This window comes from Bos grunniens, chromosome 3 (assembly GCF_055505025.1).
Source record: "Bos grunniens cultivar Pamir isolate PY7600 chromosome 3, Bosgru_T2T1.0, whole genome shotgun sequence".
NCBI lineage: Eukaryota > Metazoa > Chordata > Mammalia > Artiodactyla > Bovidae > Bos > Bos grunniens.
The window spans coordinates 42,861,905-42,880,595 of record NC_141167.1 but is presented as its reverse complement, the minus strand read 5'-3'; the positions used below and the strand labels follow the sequence as shown (position 1 = coordinate 42,880,595).

Sequence of the window (18,691 nt, the reverse complement as noted above, 5' to 3'; positions counted from 1 at the left end):
TGATTCTATATTGCAGGGTTAATTGAGAGTTTTAGCAATTTTTCTAAGGGCCTCTTAATTTCTCGTTTTTCTTTCAAAGTGGCTATAATATGAGCTTCCTTTATTTCTTCTTCTTCAATTATTAAGTTTAATTTTTGCTAAGCCCTCATTTGAGAATGACTTTGAATATGACCTGCTGCTGCTAAGTCACTTCAGTCGTGTCCGACTCTGTATGACGCCATAGACGGCAGCCCACCAGGCTCCCCCGTCCCTGGGATTCTCCAGGCTAGAACACTGGAGTGGGTTGCCATTTCCTTCTCCATTGAATATGACCTAAAGAGCTTTATACCATCACTTTCCTTGACTTCATGGAACCCAATATCCTTTCTAAGATTGGCAATTTCACTTTGCAATAAATGTGCACTGTGTCTGTATTATATGTCTATTGTTTATTTCAGATGTTCATGAAGAAACTGACCATATCTGCATATTATGTAATGGATGAGGATAGATGCTAGTGTTAATCTGGTAAATTGATATTAGTACAGGTACTAGTGTTACAGATTAATACTTTCATGTTGCATTGATCTTTACTTTCCTACCCAATCTGATAACTGCAAAGACACTGATAAGGACAGTAACGTAGGGACCTTTGCCAGGATATGAAAATCTGAGTGCTTGCACATAGAAAATACTCAATAAGTGATAGCCATTATCATTAATGGGGCTTCCATGATGGCTCAGTGGGTAAAGAATCCCCCTGCAATGCAGGAGATATGGGTTCAATCCCTGCATCAGGAAGATCCCCTGGAGGAGGAAATGGTGACCTACTCTAGCATTCTTGCCTGGAAAATTCCATGGACAGAGAGGCCTGGAGGGCTACAGTCCATGGGGTCACAAAGAGTTGGACACAACTGAGCACATGGCACACATATACAGAGAGCACACACATTATCATTAACAGAGAAGGGGAGTTTGTGGGGCAGGCACAATATCCAATACATTGTTTCAGGCTCCCCTTAACTCCATACACATTTAGTATATGAGAGGAGATAATGAACTGTGGTGTTAGAGAAGACTCTTGAGAGCCCCTTGGACTGCAAGGAGATCCAACCAGTTCATCCTAAAGGAGATCAGTCCTGGGTGTTCATTGGAAGGACTGATGTTGGAGCTGAAACTCCAATACTTTGGCCACCTGATGTGAAGAGCTGACTCATTTGAAAAGACCCTGATGCTGGGAAAGATTGAAGGCAGGAGGAGAAGGGGACAACAGAGGATGAGATGGTTGTATGGCATCACTGACTCAATGGACATGGGTTTGGGTGGACTCCGAGAGTTGGTGATGGGCAGGGAGGCCTGACATGCTGCAGTTCATGGGGTCACAAAGAGTTGGACACGACTGAGCGACTGAACTGAACTGAAAGAGAAGATTAGAAGTTTTTCTTAGGTCAGTAGAAAGAATTTTATCATGAGAGCTTAACTTGAGAAGGTGAGTTGTACTTTTGTGATCTTGTGAATCTTAGCTGAAATGATGGCTAATAAAATATTGTGTGTGTTACTTAAAAAAAAAGTCACAGCAACTTTGTTTGAAAAATTTTAGGATAGGTTTGTAAGGAAATGAGTCACAGCAAAGTTATTACATATAAAATTTTCTATTTTTTTCTTTTTCTCTACATCTTTGAATGTTACAATTTTACATTAACTAGTTGAACAATTATTTGAAATTTATCTTATATATGTGTATGTTGTATATGTCTGCATACACTGCATATAAAAATGTATACATAAAGTACTTTGCATATTTTGGTATATTTGTATATCTTTGTCTATTTTAGAACTCTAAGCCTAAGAAAATATCTTAAGATCAAAGAATTATGTACAAAGATGCTCAAGGCATATGGGAGTATTTGAAGCAAATTAAATGCCTAGTTACTGAAGTGAAACAAATCATTTGTGACAGAATGAAATATTATGCACATATTAAAAGCTTTAGTAATTAAAATAGCATTAAAAACAATCACGTATCACATTTTACCAGATTGGAAAAGGCAAGAGATACTGGCATAACTCAGTATTGCTAAGTGTGTAGAAAAAATGTCAATCATAATGCTGGTATGAATTTTTGGATGGACATTTTGTAATATGTTGTATTATTTGAAGTGTGCATACCGCTTAACACAGTGATTCCATTTTTAGCAATTTATCTTTTGGACAAATATACACAAGTCCACGAGGATATAAGTTTAAGGTTGCTCATTGCATTATTTTACATACTAGCAAAAAAAAAAAAAGGATAAACTCAACCTAAAAATCCATTAATAAAAGATAGGCATATTCATATAATTGAATAGTATGGAACCATTAATATGATTTTATAGATGTATATGTATATAAATGCACACACATATACATTCCAAAACACTCCATATCATACATTTAAATGGCTACTATTGACTACAGGTTATAGAGCAGAGTCTATCTTCTATTTGCCTACAATTGTACATATTTCCTTAATTGTGAGAAACATACTTTTGAAAACATGAAAATATTAAGATTTCTGAAATTGAGGTGCATCTTATAATCAATGTGAAAAGAAAACTGGTGGCTGCTAACAGAATATGTTCCAGAGTTGCTTTGATTGTACTTGTGAATGTAACTTTGAGCTTTGTAACCTGATCAGCTTTGTCACCTGATCAGCTCATCTCAGGGATGCCTCAGTTGAGCTGAGTGTTTGAATTGATAGCCTCTCATGTGACTGAATTCGAACCCTTACTGACCCTTAAACATTTTTTTAAAAAGATTCCATCTGATGCAGTAATAAAGTGAAAAGTTATTTGTACACTGACGATAAACTGTCATATACCAGGCTATGCAATGGGAGGTAGAAGAAACTGCCAGGTTCTTTGAAATCTAAATCATAGTATTTTGAAAGATGGGACAAGCCAGTTATGACTGAATTATGCATATGAAAGAATATATAACTTTGGTGTTAAAAATGTATCTGTCAACAACTTTTGGCTGACTTTTTAAAAAGTTGTTTGCCTTTTAGCAATTTATAAATAAACTTGGGAATATGAATGCAGATAAAAGCCTGGAATTTTTGATGTGCCCCCAAATTAAACTATCAACATCAAAGAGAATAAAGAGGTCAAGATAATGAACATGTGGTATAAAAAGCATCAAGTCACTATGGTATTAAACATAACTGCTGATGGACGGAAGTGATTTAGATTCATTTTTAATTCTGAAATTTAAATAAGTTTAGATTAAATTTCTAATGGTTATATTGAAGATAGCGGCTTGCTATTTGTTATAATTGGTTAAAAAATTTTTTTATTCATTTAATGAAGCTTACTTTGCACCAGAAGATTGTTATTAAACCAATGAAGCATATCCCAATGGAGGAATTTTTGGAATCAAGTAAATGCAACACACACACACACGCACTTGTGATTTCAGAGTCTTTTTCTCTAACTTTATTGAGGTATAATTGCAAAATTAAATTGTAAGATGTTTAATGTGTACGTGTGATGATCTGACCTACATATACATTGTGGGAGGATTTCTCCCATCTAGTTAATTCACACATCCATTACCTCACGTATTTTTCTTTCTTTCATCCCTTCCTCCCTCCCTCCTTCCTTTCTTTCCTTGTTTTATGAGAACATTTAAGTTCTACTCTCTCAGCAAATTTCAGTTGTACAATACAGTGCCATCAACTATAGTCACTATGTTTTATGTTAGCTTCTCATGCTTCCATGGTGGCTCAGTGGTAAAGAATTCACCTGCAATGCAGAAGACGCGGGTTCAATCTGCAGGTTTGACCCCTGGGTCAGGGAAGAGCCCCTGGAGAAGGAAATGGCAGCCCACTCCAGTATTCTTGCCGGGGAAATCCCATGGACAGAAGAGCCTGGTGGGCTACAGTCCAGGGGTTGCAAAGAGTTGGACACAACCAAGCGACTAAACAACAACGACAAATACATTAGATCCTCAAACCATATTCATTTGTAGTTGAAAGTTTGTACACTTTTACCAAGTTCTCCCTATTTCCCCACACCCAGTCCCTGGCAACCACTTTTCTACTCTCTGTTTCTACGAGTCTGACTTTCTTTTCTAGATTCCACATACATATGGCACCACATGGCACTTGTCTCTCTCTGTCTGGCTTATTTCACGGCATAATGTACTCAAGATCCATCCATGTTGTTGCAAATAGCAGGATATCCTTCTTTCTCTGTATTTATTCTATTATCTATACTTCTTCATATTGTTTGAATTTTAAAAAGTAACTGAAAGAAATAAAGAAAGAAAGAAAGTGAAGTCACTCAGTTGTGTCCGACTCTTTGGGATGCCATGGACTGTACCCCATCAGGCTCCTCTGACCATGGAATTTTCCAGGCAAGAATACTGGAGTGGGTTGCCATTTCCTCCTGCAGGAGATATTCCTGACCCAGGGATTGAACTGGGGTCTCCCGCATTGCAGGCAGACAGCTTTACGGTAGGAGCCACCAGGGAAGCCCTAAAATGGGCTCATCTGGGATTACATCAATTTCATGCTTATGTCAATTTCGTGCTTGCATCAGTTTCATGATCAGAATAAAACCAACTGTGAGCTGTTTTCAAAGGCAATTTAACGGCACGGGGGACATTATCCTATGTTAAAGTAAGAAAAAGTATCATATATTAAATTATCATATGTATGAAAATATAAATTACATAACCTACACATGAAAAATCTTATAAATAAAATATACCAAAATAGTGGTTATCTAAGGTTATTAGATTATAGATTATTTTATTTTTTTATATCTTTCTGTTTTTCTATAAGGAGTATGCATAATGATAGTGTGGCAAAACATTTTATAGATAGAAGCAGTGGTGCATATATATATAAATAACTCAGCCATAAAAACAATGAAATGATGCCATTTGCAGCCACATGGATGGACCTAGAGATTGTCATACTGAGGGAAGTAAACCAGATAGAGAAAGACAAACATGAAATATTGCTTATAAGTGAATCTAAAAAAAAATGATACAAATGAACTTATTTACAAAATGGAAACAGACTCACAGATTTCGAGAATGAATTTACAGTTACCAGGGGGGAAGGGTGGGGGAAGGATTAGATTGGGAGTTTGGGACTGACATGTACGCACTGCTATAACCAACTGCTTTAACTAACAAGCACCTACTGTATAGCAGAGGGAACTCTGCTCAATACTCTACAATAACCTAAATGGGAAAAGAATTTGAAAAAGATACATGTATATGTATAACTGAATCCCTTTGCTGTACATCTGAAACTAACACAGCATTGTTAATCAATTATAGTCCAATGTAATGCAAAAACTAAGAAAAATAAATTGAGAGTTACACTAGTGTCTTAAATAATGCTGAAGTTTCTACATTTCTCCTTTATTAGTTGAGTAGTTTCTGTTCTTACAGTTAAAAAGTGGATGCTGGTAATTTTGAATTACAAAGTTATTTCCCTGCTGCTGCTGCTGCTGCTAAGTTGCTTCAGTTGTGTCCGACTCTGTGCGACCCCGTAGACGGCAGCCCACCAGGCTCCCCCGTCCCTGGGATTTTCCAGGCAAGAACACTGGAGTGGGTTGCCATTTCCTTCTCCAATGCATGGAAGTGAGAAGTGAAAGTGAAGTCGCTCGGTAGTGCCTGACTCTTAGCAACCCCATGGACTGCAGCCTACCAGGCTTCTCCGTCCATGGGATTTTCCAGGCAAGAGTACTGGAGTGGGGTGCCATTGTGAATGGAGAGGCATAAAGAATGTTGTTGGTCTTAGTCTGACTGCCTGAAAGCCTACTATTTGAGATGCCAGTTTCCTGGCGAATGGGCTATGAGCAGCGTCCATAAAAGGTGAAATCTAGGAAAGGATAACAACATTAAATAACTCATTCTTCCTCTTCCTGGACTCACCCTCTACGATGACGACTGCAACTCTTGAAAGTCACCAAAACATCCTTGAAAAATTAACCTCACCCAAACCTTTTGTGTTTTCTCAGAGGTATAGTTCAAACCTCTAAATCAAATCGTAGGGGAAGCAACACTGCAGTTACTCAGAATATAAGACCGGAAACACAATTGTGAATCACACACTCTGTGTGAATGTGTGCCAGCAGGAGAAGAAACCCCAAGGTCATATTTCTACATATCCTGGTGACTTAGAGCAGTAGAGCCAGCAGCAGAAGATGTCCATGAAGGTTCCTGTCTGTTGGAAGTCTATGCTATACCAGAAATTATTACCACATACATGTTGCAAAATAGTCAAAGACACAAAAAGGTTAAAATACCTTAAGCACAATGACTTATCTTAATGTCCTCAAATCTATCTTTGATTTAATAAATAAAGCAATGAATGCAAAATTCTTAGCACATATTAAGTATTTATTTAATTGTAATTATTATTTTAAGAAATGATTGCATGTATATAGTACTGTATAGTTTATAAAGGCCTTTCACAAGTAATTGACTAAATCTGTTAGGGGTATATATGGTATTGATGAAATATATTTATTCCACATATATATATAAGTTCTTAGAAGTGAGAGATTCTTCTGAGTTTTGAAATCACTTCTTTGAATGCCTTTTTCATTCATGTGTCAGCTCTCACTGAAGTGGATAATCAGAGGTCCTCCTCTCTGTCTGGGGGAGTCAGAGTCAGGAGTACAATGCATGGGCTGCCTCCATCTGTGGACAGCTGTTCTTAGAAGACACACAATAAAAAGCTATCGCACAAGCTATTATGTGTAAAATAAGCTACAAGGATATATTGTACAACATGAGCGATATAGATAATGTTTAATAATAACTATAAATTGTGAATTATTATATTTCATACCTGTAACTTAAATAATATTGTGTATCAACTATGCTTCAATTTTAAAAAAGCTATCGCACAATGAAGGCTCTACCATGCAAAGGAAAAACAGATCCCTCTGATGATTCTTAGCTTCTCCATTCTTTTCTTAGGAAGTTTGAAATCACTTGTCAAATCTGCTGAAATGCCTGGATTTACAAATTCTTTATAAAATAGATGGTAGCAGATTTTCTTCCAACATCTCTCATCAGCAGTGAACACAGCACCCCAAGGAGTGTATCAGCAAGTTAGCTTTAATGATGGGCTCTGGTGGAGGCTGGTGGAAGTGGGGGGTGAGTGTACAGCAGGGAGGAGGCTTTCTGCTTCCCAATCATTCTCCTGCAGCACACACAGTGCAGGAAAGACTGCTTATTGCCCCTGCTGACAAAGGGGTGGGAGGGCCATGCAGCAACTCACAGTAGATGGAGTTGCCAGATGTTTTATGTGGAAGAAAACTAGAATGCAACAACCCGATCTTCTCCAAAGCAGGCAATAACCAAACAAAACAGACCAGGGATGTGGGAAGTTGGACAAGGGTGTTAAGAGTTAATCACTATTGAGCACTTTGTGTGCACTGACCTCGTACTTGACTATTGAATCCTGACTATAAGCACTACAACTCTATGAAACATGTTACTATTTTCTAGTAATACCATTACCATTCCAAATAGCCAGAGAAGAAAACTAAGACTTAGGCTAAGTAGCTTCCCTAAAGTCACATTTGTTGTTGTTCAGTTGCTAAGTCGTGTCTGATTCTTTGCAATCCCATGGACTGCAGTGTGCCAGGCTTCCCAGACCTTCGCTATCTCCTGGAATTTGCAGGAGTCGTGCATTGCATTGAGTCAGTGCTGCTATCCAACAATCTCATCCTCTGTCGCCCTCTGCTACTCCTGCCTTCAATCTTTCTCAGCATCAGGGTATTTTGTCTTTTTCTTTTTTTAAAAATTTTATTTTACTTTTAAACTTTACATAATTGTATTAGTTTTGCCAAATATCAAAATGAATCCATGAGTTGGCTCTTCACACCAGGTGGCCAAAATATTGGTGCTTCAGCTTCAGCATCAGTCCTTCCAATGAATATTCAGGGTTGATTTCCTTCAGGGTTGACTGGTTTGATCTCCTTGCTGTCCAAGAGACTCTCAAGAATCTTCTCCAGCACCACAATTAGAAAGCATCATTTCTTCAGCACTCAGCTTTCTTTATGGTCTGAATCTCACATCCATATGTGACTACTGGAAAAACCAGAGTTTTGATTATATGGATCTTTGTGTGCAAAGTGATATCTCTGCTTTTTAATATGCTGTCTAGGTTGGTCATAGCTTGTCTTCCAAGAAGCAAGTGTCTTTTAATTTCATGGCTGCAGTCACCATCTGCAGTGATCTTGGTGTCCAAGAAAATAAAATCTGTCACCGTTTCCACTTTTTCCCCTTCTGTTTGACATGAAGTGATGGGGCCGGATGACATAATCTTAGTTTTTTGAACGCTGAGTTTTAAGCCAGCTTTTTCACATTATGCTGAAACTAGACCCAGAAGGCTAATTCTAAAGCCAGTGCATGTGCACACAGAGACACACACATATTCTCTCTAAGTATATATGTATTCCACATATTTTCTCTAGCTATACAAATATGTGTGTGTATGCATGTGTGTGTCCTGAGAGTAAACTCATATAAATTAACTAGGAACTCTTATCCTAGCTTTAATATCTAGGATAATACCCAATACACTTTTAGGTTAACATTTACATGTTACATAAGATTTTTTATTAGAACTCTAACTTGGCAACATTTTATCTTTCTTCAAAGCAGACTCCTTGTAGCCTAAAAAGTCATGCCGTCTTCTTCCTCTGGAAACTCTCCCTAGCTTCTAGGCCAGGTTGTCTTTCTTCTGGGTGCCTCCAAGGCCCTGTGTCTCCTGAGTTATAACCATCTCCACGCATGTTATTGTAACAACTTGTTTAACATCTGGCTTCTACATTCTATGAAGGTGGAGATGTGTCTTGTTCTCGACTGAAACCACAGTATCTTTCATAGTACTGAGGGCACAGTGAGGACTCAGTAATTACTTGCTGACTGAATGAATATAGCCAAAACAATATTTGTTCCTATAGCAATTGTCCGTTCATTGTTCTTCCTATCAGGTATCTACCTGTTGTAGAATTAGTAAGCATGGTAAACCTTAGCATTTTGCTATGTATCCATCATAAGCAATTTTGTGCACATCCATATAAACATATGAAGATAGTCCTAATTCCTGCTAAAGAATATTAACTATGAGTGTGTCTAGACACACTGCAGCTACTATGAGGAGTATTTAAGAAACTCTATCATATCATAACAAGCAACTAATTCCTCCTTTTGAACATGATTTATATGTCTATAAGTTTACTGTGGGGATAGGCAGGGAATGTCATATTTTTTTTTGCAAGAGCTCCTACTTCGTGGAAAAAGAAAACTGGTGTCCTATTAAAAAACCTAATTTTATTACTATTTATAAACCAAGAAATGCAAAATCTGTTACTCAGTTATTTGTAAAGTTTATACAAGTTATTACTTTTTTGTTTAATGGACATGACAAATATTAATAATTTCTTCAGTCTTATATGATGCTCAGTTTTCAGTGTTCATGTGTGTGTGTTGGGAGGAAAAGATAGAAGATTTATAAGACAGATGAAAAGATTGGACAAAAGGCATGGACAGGCAACAGCCAGTGAAAAGAGGCAGTATGTCACATCTATGTTAACTTGTATTTGCTATAATGACCTTCAAGAAGATGATATGTTCCTTCCAGGCTTGGTATCTGCGATTTTCCTATCCGTTACTTAGGTTAATGGTCAGGTCATACTCAGGGTGCAGCCAGGTGAGCTAGTTAGGTGTGCCCTCTTCCACGCTCCTTGCTTCCCGAACAACAGAGAAAACAGACCAGGAAAAGATCTAGGTACTTAATATATAGCACAAAAATATATCCATTAAATATTATGCATTCAAAATTAATCATTAATATTTGTGTGGCTATTTATATAAATATTAATGATTAATTTTGAATGCACAATATTTAACAGATATATTTTTGTGCTATATATTAATATTTGTGTGGCTATTTATAGAAAGACTTCTCTGGTGGCTCAGACGGTAAAGTGTCTGCCTACAATGCAGGAGACCTGGGTTCAGTCCCTGGGTGGGAAGATCTCCTGGAGAAGGAAATGGCAACCCACTCCAGTATTCTTGCCCAGAAAATTCTATGGATGGAGGAACCTGGTAGGCTATAGTCCATGGGGTTGCAAAGAGTCAGACAGGATTGAGCAATTTAACTTTATAGAAAAGATACAGTGGAGCAAATTCCAAGGCATTCTTTTTCCCGTATGGCTCCTATGATACAGGCTTAGTCCCAAGGCTGGGCCCTCCCCTCCCTAGATTCAGCCTTCATCTCCAAACAAAAATAATTCCCACATTTCCAGTCTGTCTACTCCTGGACTCGTATATAAGGGATGGTGTGCAGGACTTCAAAGCTGAGATGTCTCGAGAGCAGTTCCTTCTTTCTGACCAAACCCAGGGCTCTTAGAGTCTCCTTTCTCCTGGCTCACAGCAGCACCCTTCTCCCTGTGTCTCAGGATGGAAGTATTCACTTATTTCCCAAAACCTGTGCGTGTGTGCTCAGTTACTTCAGTCGTGTCTGACTCTTTGCGACCCTGTGGACTGTAGCCCACCAGGCTCCTCTATCCATGGGATTCTCCAGGCAAGAGTACTAAAGTGGGTTGCCATGCCCTTTTCTGGGGGATCTTCCTGACCCAGGGATCAAACCTGCATCTCTTATATCTCCTGCATAGGCAGGTGGGTTATTAACCACTAGCACCACCTGGGAAGTAAGTCCCTTTGTACAACCAATTAGATGTCAAATGTTTCAACCCCTATGGCTTTTTCAAATATCTCAATGAAAACAGTACTGTCAGTTCTTTACTACTTATCCTGAATTATTCAGTAAAACCCCAAATTTCTCTAATCCTTAAAATCAAAGATGATCCTACCGTCCTCGAAAATTTCTTAGGTTCCACCTTGCATAAAGATTGTAATCAAATCCCTTCTTTCAGTATTTAAAATTCTTTTGGAATATGAGCTCTAGTTAGTCTTTTTCAAGATCATGTCTTAAAACATGCCTGGCCTCTCCCAGTGTTTATTGAATGTAACATAGATGTCATTCCTGGGTGAAACATGGATATCATCTCTGAGAATAACATGGATTTCACTCACCCTAACACCTTTGCTCAAATCAGTCTTTAAATTGGGACAGTCTTCGGGATCTGAAGTTCTCCTTGCCCCTTACTGTCAGTCAGGTCAAAGCCCCTGTGTCTCTAAGAAGCTTTCCCAAATTCTTCCCAGTTAAAAGTTAATCCATTATTTATACATTTCCAGCATATCTTTATAATTCTATTATGGCATTTACTACAGTGAGTCTGATGCAGATATGAAAAGAAACCCCTGGCCTTAGTCACTCCCTGAGCCCCAAGCAGTCACTTGAGATCAGGAAAATGCCAGAAATAAGAAACAAATGCATGTTAGGCACAGAACTTTCTTGGCCCTTTGCCTTAATTCTCCTCATTCAGTTTGAATGCAAACTCAAAGTATGAAAAATAAAAACATTTCAGAGCAGTGAAGTCATAAAAAGACATGAGGGAATATTAAAATTATATTATTCAGTGAAAGAAGCCAATCTGAAAAAGGCTACACATGATATGATTCCAACACTATGACATTCTGGAAAAAGGATAACTATGGAACTAGTAAAAAGATCAGTGGTTGCCAGGGGTTGGGGGACTGGGAAAGAATGAATGGACAGAGCACAGAGGATTTTTAGGGCAGTGAAAAAAACTCTGGATATCATAATTAAAGATACATTTGTCCAAACCAGTGAAACACACAATACCAAGAGTAAACCCTAATGTACACTATGGACTTTAGGTGATTACATAAAGGTGATTACTTTAGGTAACAGATGTCCCACTTGGGTGAGGAAGGTTGTGCATGTGTGGGAGCAGGGGGTGAACTGGAAATCCCGGTACCTTCCCCTCAATTTTACTGCTAACTTAGAACTGCTATAAAACATAAAGTCTAAATAAACAAAACCAAACCAAAAAGCCTTTCATAGTGTGCAGTATGTTAAAAAGCAAACAAACAAAAATCTCTTACTTGATTTTCCTAATTATCCAGCTAGGTGGGTATTAGAGCTTCCCCTTTAAAAATTACAAAACTGAAACTCAGAGACATTAAATTCCCAAGATCACATTATTTTTGAGTGGCACAGTGAAGATTTGAACTTTACAGTGGTTAGCAGTATTGGTTTTATAACATAACACTAACTCCCCTTGAACGGATTTACCCACTGACTAGCTGTGTTATTTGGGGGAAGTCACCTAAATTTTCAGTGCCTCTCATTACTCATCAGTAAAATGTGAATAATACTTTAAATTGTGAATCCACACAGTTGCTGTATGGATTATATGAGTTTATAGCCAGGGAGTAATTAGCAGTAATTAGCTCTCCTTGGCGGAGAAGGCGATGGCACCCCGCTCCAGTACTCTTGCCTGGAAAATCCCATGGACGAAGGAGCCTGGTAGGCTGCAGTCTATGGGGTCGCAAAGAGTCGGACACGACCGAGCGACTTCACTTTCACTTTTCACTTTCATGCATTGGAGAAGGAAATGGCAACCCACTCCAGTGTTCTTGCCTGGAGAATCCCAGGGACGGGGGAGCCTGATGGGCTGCCGTCTACTGGGTCGCACAGAGTCGGACACGACTGAAGCAATTTAGCAGCAGCAGCAGCAGCAGCAGCTCTCCTTGCTAAGGACTCATCATGATATTTCATTAGCAGTGTTGGTATCAGCTGCAGTACTCTGCACATATTGAACCCAAATAAAATCATCTCTTCACCAACTAGGGACCCTGTGCTTGGTGACTTGAGATAGAAGCTGCTAACTACTCTTAAGCTTTCCTGCAGGTATTTAATTGTATATAATTCTGATATGAATTTTGTACATTCATGTCATCTCTAGCAACCCATTCACATCATTTGGCTTGAACACAAAGGCTAATACAGAGAGCACTTTGCTGACTATGATGCTAAGAAACACATATTTGGTCTTTGTTCCAGTTCCTGGCACAGAGCTCCTCAAACTCATGTGATTTCTTGAGTGAAAGGGTTGAATGGGGGTTGTTATTCATAAAAAAGCCTCTTTCAAGCATACTTGAGTTTCTACTAATGAGGTGACTCTTGGAGGATGGAGACTGGCTGGTTAGAGGAATGGAACTTTCTGTCCTGTCCCCCAATCTCAGGGAGAGGAGAGAGCCTGGACATTGACTTAATCACCAACAGTCAATGATTCACACAACTGTGCCTACATAATAAACCTCTGAAACAATGAGGCTTGGAGAGCATCTGGGTTGATGAACAAATCAATGTACTGGAAGGGCACACACCCATGAGAGCTCCATGCCCCCTTCTCTCAGACTTTGTCCTCATCATTTCTTTCAATGCGCCTGCATTGTATCCTCTAGAATAAACAGGTAATAGAAAGTAAACCACTTTCCTAGTTTTGTGAGTTGTCCTAGCAAATTATTGAACCCCAGGAGATGGTTATGGGGAACACTCAATTTGTAGGTGGTCCATAAGAGTACAGACCTGAGACTTGTGACTGGTATGTGAAGTGAGGGGACAGGCTGGTGGGGCTGAGCCTTAACCTGTGGGGTCTGCCTGACTTCAGGTAGTTAGTGCCCAAACTATTTAATGTGAAGGGAAACACCCTACATGCTTGGTATCAGGAGTTAGAAGAATAAAGAAAACGCTTCTCTTTTACTGACTTTCTAGTCTGTCTCCAGCGTGACAGTCATATATTAACTTAAATGATATAAGGCACCTGCCTCAAAGAACAGGAAGTCAAGGGAAATATCAGCATGTTGGTCAATCCCAGAGAATTTCAGAACTACTAATTCCTTGTGAAGAGGTCAAGTGAATCGTTTTGTTTTTTTTTTTTAATATTTTACTAGTTTTGTTTTTGAGCCTCAGAACCAGCATTGTGAAAGTCACTTAGTCGTGTCCAACTCTTGGCGACCCCATGGACTGTAGCCCACCAGGTTCCTCTGTCCATGGTATTCTCCAACAAGAATACTGAAGTGGGTTGCCATCCCCTTCTCCAAGGAATCTTCCTGACCCAGCGATTGAACTTAGGTCTCTCACATTGCAGGCAGATTCTTTACCATCTGAACCACCAGGGAACCAGCATTAGGTACTTATTTATTTTTTGGCCGTGCAGCATGCCGGATCTTAGTTCCTCAACCAGGGATTGAATCCACATCCCCTGCATTGGAAGTAATGGGCCTTAACCACTGGACCATCAGGGAAGTCCCAAGGTCGAGAGAATTCTGAAACCATCAGCAGACCTGCCTGGTAGAACATTTTATAGGTTCTGCTCCACTTAAATCTTCCTCACAGGTTTAGGCTTTTTTTTTTTTAAACTCTCTGTGACCTTCAATTGTGAATAGAAAAGATTTTGCATTTCATAATCACATTGTAGTTTACATTAAAAAATTTGAAATAGCTAGGGAGGGCAGTTTTAATATTTTCAATGAAGACAGTCTTGTATCACTGCTTCTTATGTTTCTGTAATTTTCCCCAACTTGGTTGTACTTAACCCTGTGTTTGTAGAGTTGAGTGCTCCGTAACTTTATTGACTGAGAAGGGCCTACAGTCGGGGGGTGGGAGCGGGGTGGTGCTTCCCTGGTAGCTCAGATGGTAAAGAACCCGCCTGCAATACTGGAGACCTGGGTTCGATCCGTGGGTTGGGAAGATCCCCTGGAGAAGGGCATGGCAACCCACTCCAGTATTTTTGCCTGGAGAATCCTGCCTGACAGGCTACAGTCCATGGGGTCACAAAGAGTCGGACACGACTAAGTCCAGCACAGCAACAGTGGGGTGGGGGCAATTAGTGGACAATTTCCACTAGAAGAATATTGTGAATTTAGCAAAATGGCTCCTTCTCATAAAATTGCTTATGCCTTTCAAGTTTCCTTTTTCTAGTGACTCTTGGATGAATGAATTTATATCTGTTTGGTCATCTGTGAAAAATTTGACCTGTTTCTTACAGGATTACTATGTCGGGGGAAGAAACTTGAGTGGCCCATGACTAAGATTATGTATTATGAACTATTAAGTAGGGATATTTAATAATTCACTGAAGGAGGTCAGAAGTTAAAATGTCCAAGAGTTGAGTGTTTCATATAGACAACACAATTTCAAAGAGAAAAGTGTATCTTCCATTGTATAGAAACATACTTTTCCTTCATGGGGTCTAATCTGGATAAATTTGAATGTAGGTTTGGCTGGTGGATTGAATGCGAGTGGGGTGGCCATAAGACTAGAGGGTTCAACAAAGTCAAAGATAATGTATAGTCAGGGGACTGGGAAACTGGAAGGTTAGGAGAGTTAGAGAAACCCAACAGCATCACCTATTTCAAGGGACTGTCACAAAAGCTAAATGAGATATCACGGACATGGAACAGAGCATCAGGCCAGGTCTCCAGCTAGGCAGCCTAGATTTCAATCTCTACTCTTCCTCTTCCTGGCTGAGTGATTCTCAAAAGTCACATATGTTACCTGAATCAGAATTTCTTCATCCATGAGTTGTGCAGATGAAATGAGATATTAGATGAAATGTATTTTTCATGTAGTAAAGACTCAGGTATTAATTATTATTATTCATTATTTTTCTTACCTCAGTTCCTCCTCTTTATTTTCAACCCCTATGTGCTCCATTCTTTTCCCCTGTTTTATTTCTTTTCTGTAGAACTTATTACCATGTCCATGCTACATATTTTACTTTTCTTCCTGTTTTTGATTTTCCACATTACAACATAAGCTCTGCAGTGACTCGGAATTTTTTCTGTTTTGTTCCCTGTAGGGGAGTGCCTAGAACAGCGCTGGCACACAATAGTACTCAGCTAACTGAATGAAAGAATCATGCCTAGTACAGTTTTTGTACTTCAACAAGGGGGACGAATTGTTAGTTTTGAAATAGCTGAAATGATACTTTCTGATAGGGGCCATTTCTTAGACGTGGCCAGACGTGTGGGTTACTGAGTGGAGGGAAAGTTTATTGGAACTGAAGTTGAAGAAGCCCTTGAGAGAGAATGTTGATGGATCATCCACATAGAATCTATGTGACAAAAGTAAGCTAGGGAGTGAGGTAGAGAAGAGGGTGAAAAGGGAGCTGCCAGTGTCCCTAAGCCTATAGATGAATGCAGGGGAAATGCTCTGTAGGTCGGTGTGAACAGCGATAAATAAAAGGTGAAATGATGGCTACTTTTCATTATGGGGAGACGGGGTTGGAAGTTTTAATGGAGAGTTGGAAGAACTCATACAGCCTATAGCAGACTGATGAACTTTCTGTGGAGAGTGTTATAGGGGAAGCAACGGCCCCTGGAGAGAGCGGGGATGCAGTGAAGGCAACAGGTGGGCCAGTTTGGCAAAGAGCCTGGGAGTACAGACAAGGGTGTTGCTAAGTGACATTCCCGGGAGTGTGTTGGGAGTGAGACCAGTGAAGAGAAGGAGTGGACTAGAGAGGAGAGTGGCTGTATGCACAGAGGAGAGAGGCAATCTTCAGAACAAGGATACAAGAATCTATGGTTGTAGATTGTTTTTTGTTTTTTTCATGATCAGATACAAGATGATTTTGTAGTTAAATAAGCTAAACAAAGAGAGGGACAGCACATTTCTGGAAACATTTTGATGTTTGAATGCTCTAGGGAATTATTCAAATAGCTAATAGTCTTATCTTCTACTTTTTATGGAATATCTTTCTCTTCCTTTCATCTCAGAAGAAGACTTAACAGCTTCAGTAGGATATACTCCTGAATGAATGAATTTTAACAGGTTCTACCTTATGTAACCTTTACCTTTTTTTAAAGCTCAACTTAAGTAGGTTAAAATTTCAGTGACAATTTTTTTTTTAAGTGAAATTGTTTAAAACTAAACCATTAAGATAAGCTTTGGAGCTCTTGTGAGTTAGAACCATTGTCTAACACTTTTCTCTCTCTCTTGTTAAGTTAAATTTAGAAGTGTGAAGCATCTCATATTATTTCCAAATAAGTTCATGAAGTTCATTAGTTAGTTGGTTGATTGGTAAGTGGCTCACTCACTCACTGGGTGACCCACTGACCAGAGGCCTGTAAGAAAAAGCAATGGATATGACAGGCTAAGGTTTTGAACATGATAAAACACTATTTAAATGCCAACAAATAATAACGTAAAAGTAATTTAGAACAAATGAATTTTTGACTTGGGAATCTTTGGTCCTCTTATATATTCCCCAAATAAAGAATTGAAGATAATGATAATTAACATTCATAACAAATATGGGTAAAGTCAGAGTGCCCTAGAAGAATATACTAGAAGTGCTATTCAATAAAATATGTTGAATGACCATGTCTTTTTGTAGTTTAAAGTTTGATTAGGGGCACTATTCTCAAAGCAATTTAACAAGTCATTGTTTCTATGCCATTTTATCATCACAGCAGAAAATTAAAAAAAAAATTCCAGGTTGCATTAGCTAAAACTACCTGAGGCTAATTTACATAAACCACTAAAACAAGCCTTTTCCCATTCTTAAAAGATAGCCACCCTTGTGTTATTTTTAGTTTCAGGGGGTAAGATGTCCTCCTAAGTCTTCCTTTAAAGTTCACTGAAATGTACTTTAATTTGCATGAGCATTTCTTGATAGATAAGTAGGACATATTCATGACATGACCTCTCCTATAGTCCCTTGGAAAACCTTGTTTGTACTTCCAAACCTTCAGCAAAGTCCAAGATAAAGCTAACACAAAGCTAGAGGTTTCAATTAATTTCTATTCAACCTCTTTCCTTGTGTGACTTCTCTTGTCTCAAATTGAGATGTTTAAGGAATTTGGATTTTACTAATTAGAATGGCAATGTTACCTACCAACATTAGATACCCCAAATCTACTAACAAATATTTTCTTTTCTTAAAATTTTTAAAAAAATGTGGTTCATGTTGCTATTCCACATGCTTATTAATATTTATGTTTGATTGATGATATATTTTAAAAAACAAACAAGCCAACAATCAAAAGCTGTCTTTAGACTGGAATCTTACAAAAAGTCTATCTCTTGGATTTCTTTGGTTTAAAGAAATCCTAACCAAAATAAAAGCAAACCAGACAATAGATACTCTAAAGCCAAAACAAACTGTACCAACAAAAAACTATGAAAGTTTTTTTGGAGCCCCAGACATTACTTGAAGTTTGCCAGTAGCACATGGCTTAATTTCCTGTTTAAAACAGGGTAAACTACAACCTTTAATGCAGTCAAGCTGAACCAGAGAAAGAGCCTTTATATATGCAGGTATTGGCAGTATGTCAAGATCATAAACCTATTCAGTCATAGTGTCTCCTATGAGATGTGCTGATCAGTAAAAAGACACCTGGGCACTTTTATTCATCTAATTTGAAGAGAAAGTTTAGAAGGTCATAAGTTTGTGGATTTTGCATCTTGGTTATTACAAAATTAATGACCTGAGGCAATGAAGGCTTCCAACATCATGTGGAAAATATTCATCCTTCTCTAAGATTGTCTATCCACCTGTTCTCTGCCTGAGCCAGGAGAGACATCAGTATTTGGGAAGCTTTGAATCAGACAATGTTTCCTGCTACTAGCCAAGCCACTCCAAGCTAAAGGGACCATCTTGCAAAGAAAAGTCACTGTTAAGAGAAAAATGTCACACCACACAAACTACTTGAGAATTTGTGCCAGTCATTCTAATATTTTAAATTGTGC

The 18,691-nt window shown here is 38.6% G+C and overlaps 1 protein-coding gene across 7 annotated transcripts in view; it reads right to left on the bottom strand.

The window, feature by feature from the left end:
• The window catches only part of SGIP1 (SH3GL interacting endocytic adaptor 1), a 230,873-nt gene that overhangs the window by 39,280 nt on the left and 172,902 nt on the right, over positions 1–18,691 (bottom strand). The gene's annotated exons all lie outside the window — the stretch shown is intronic.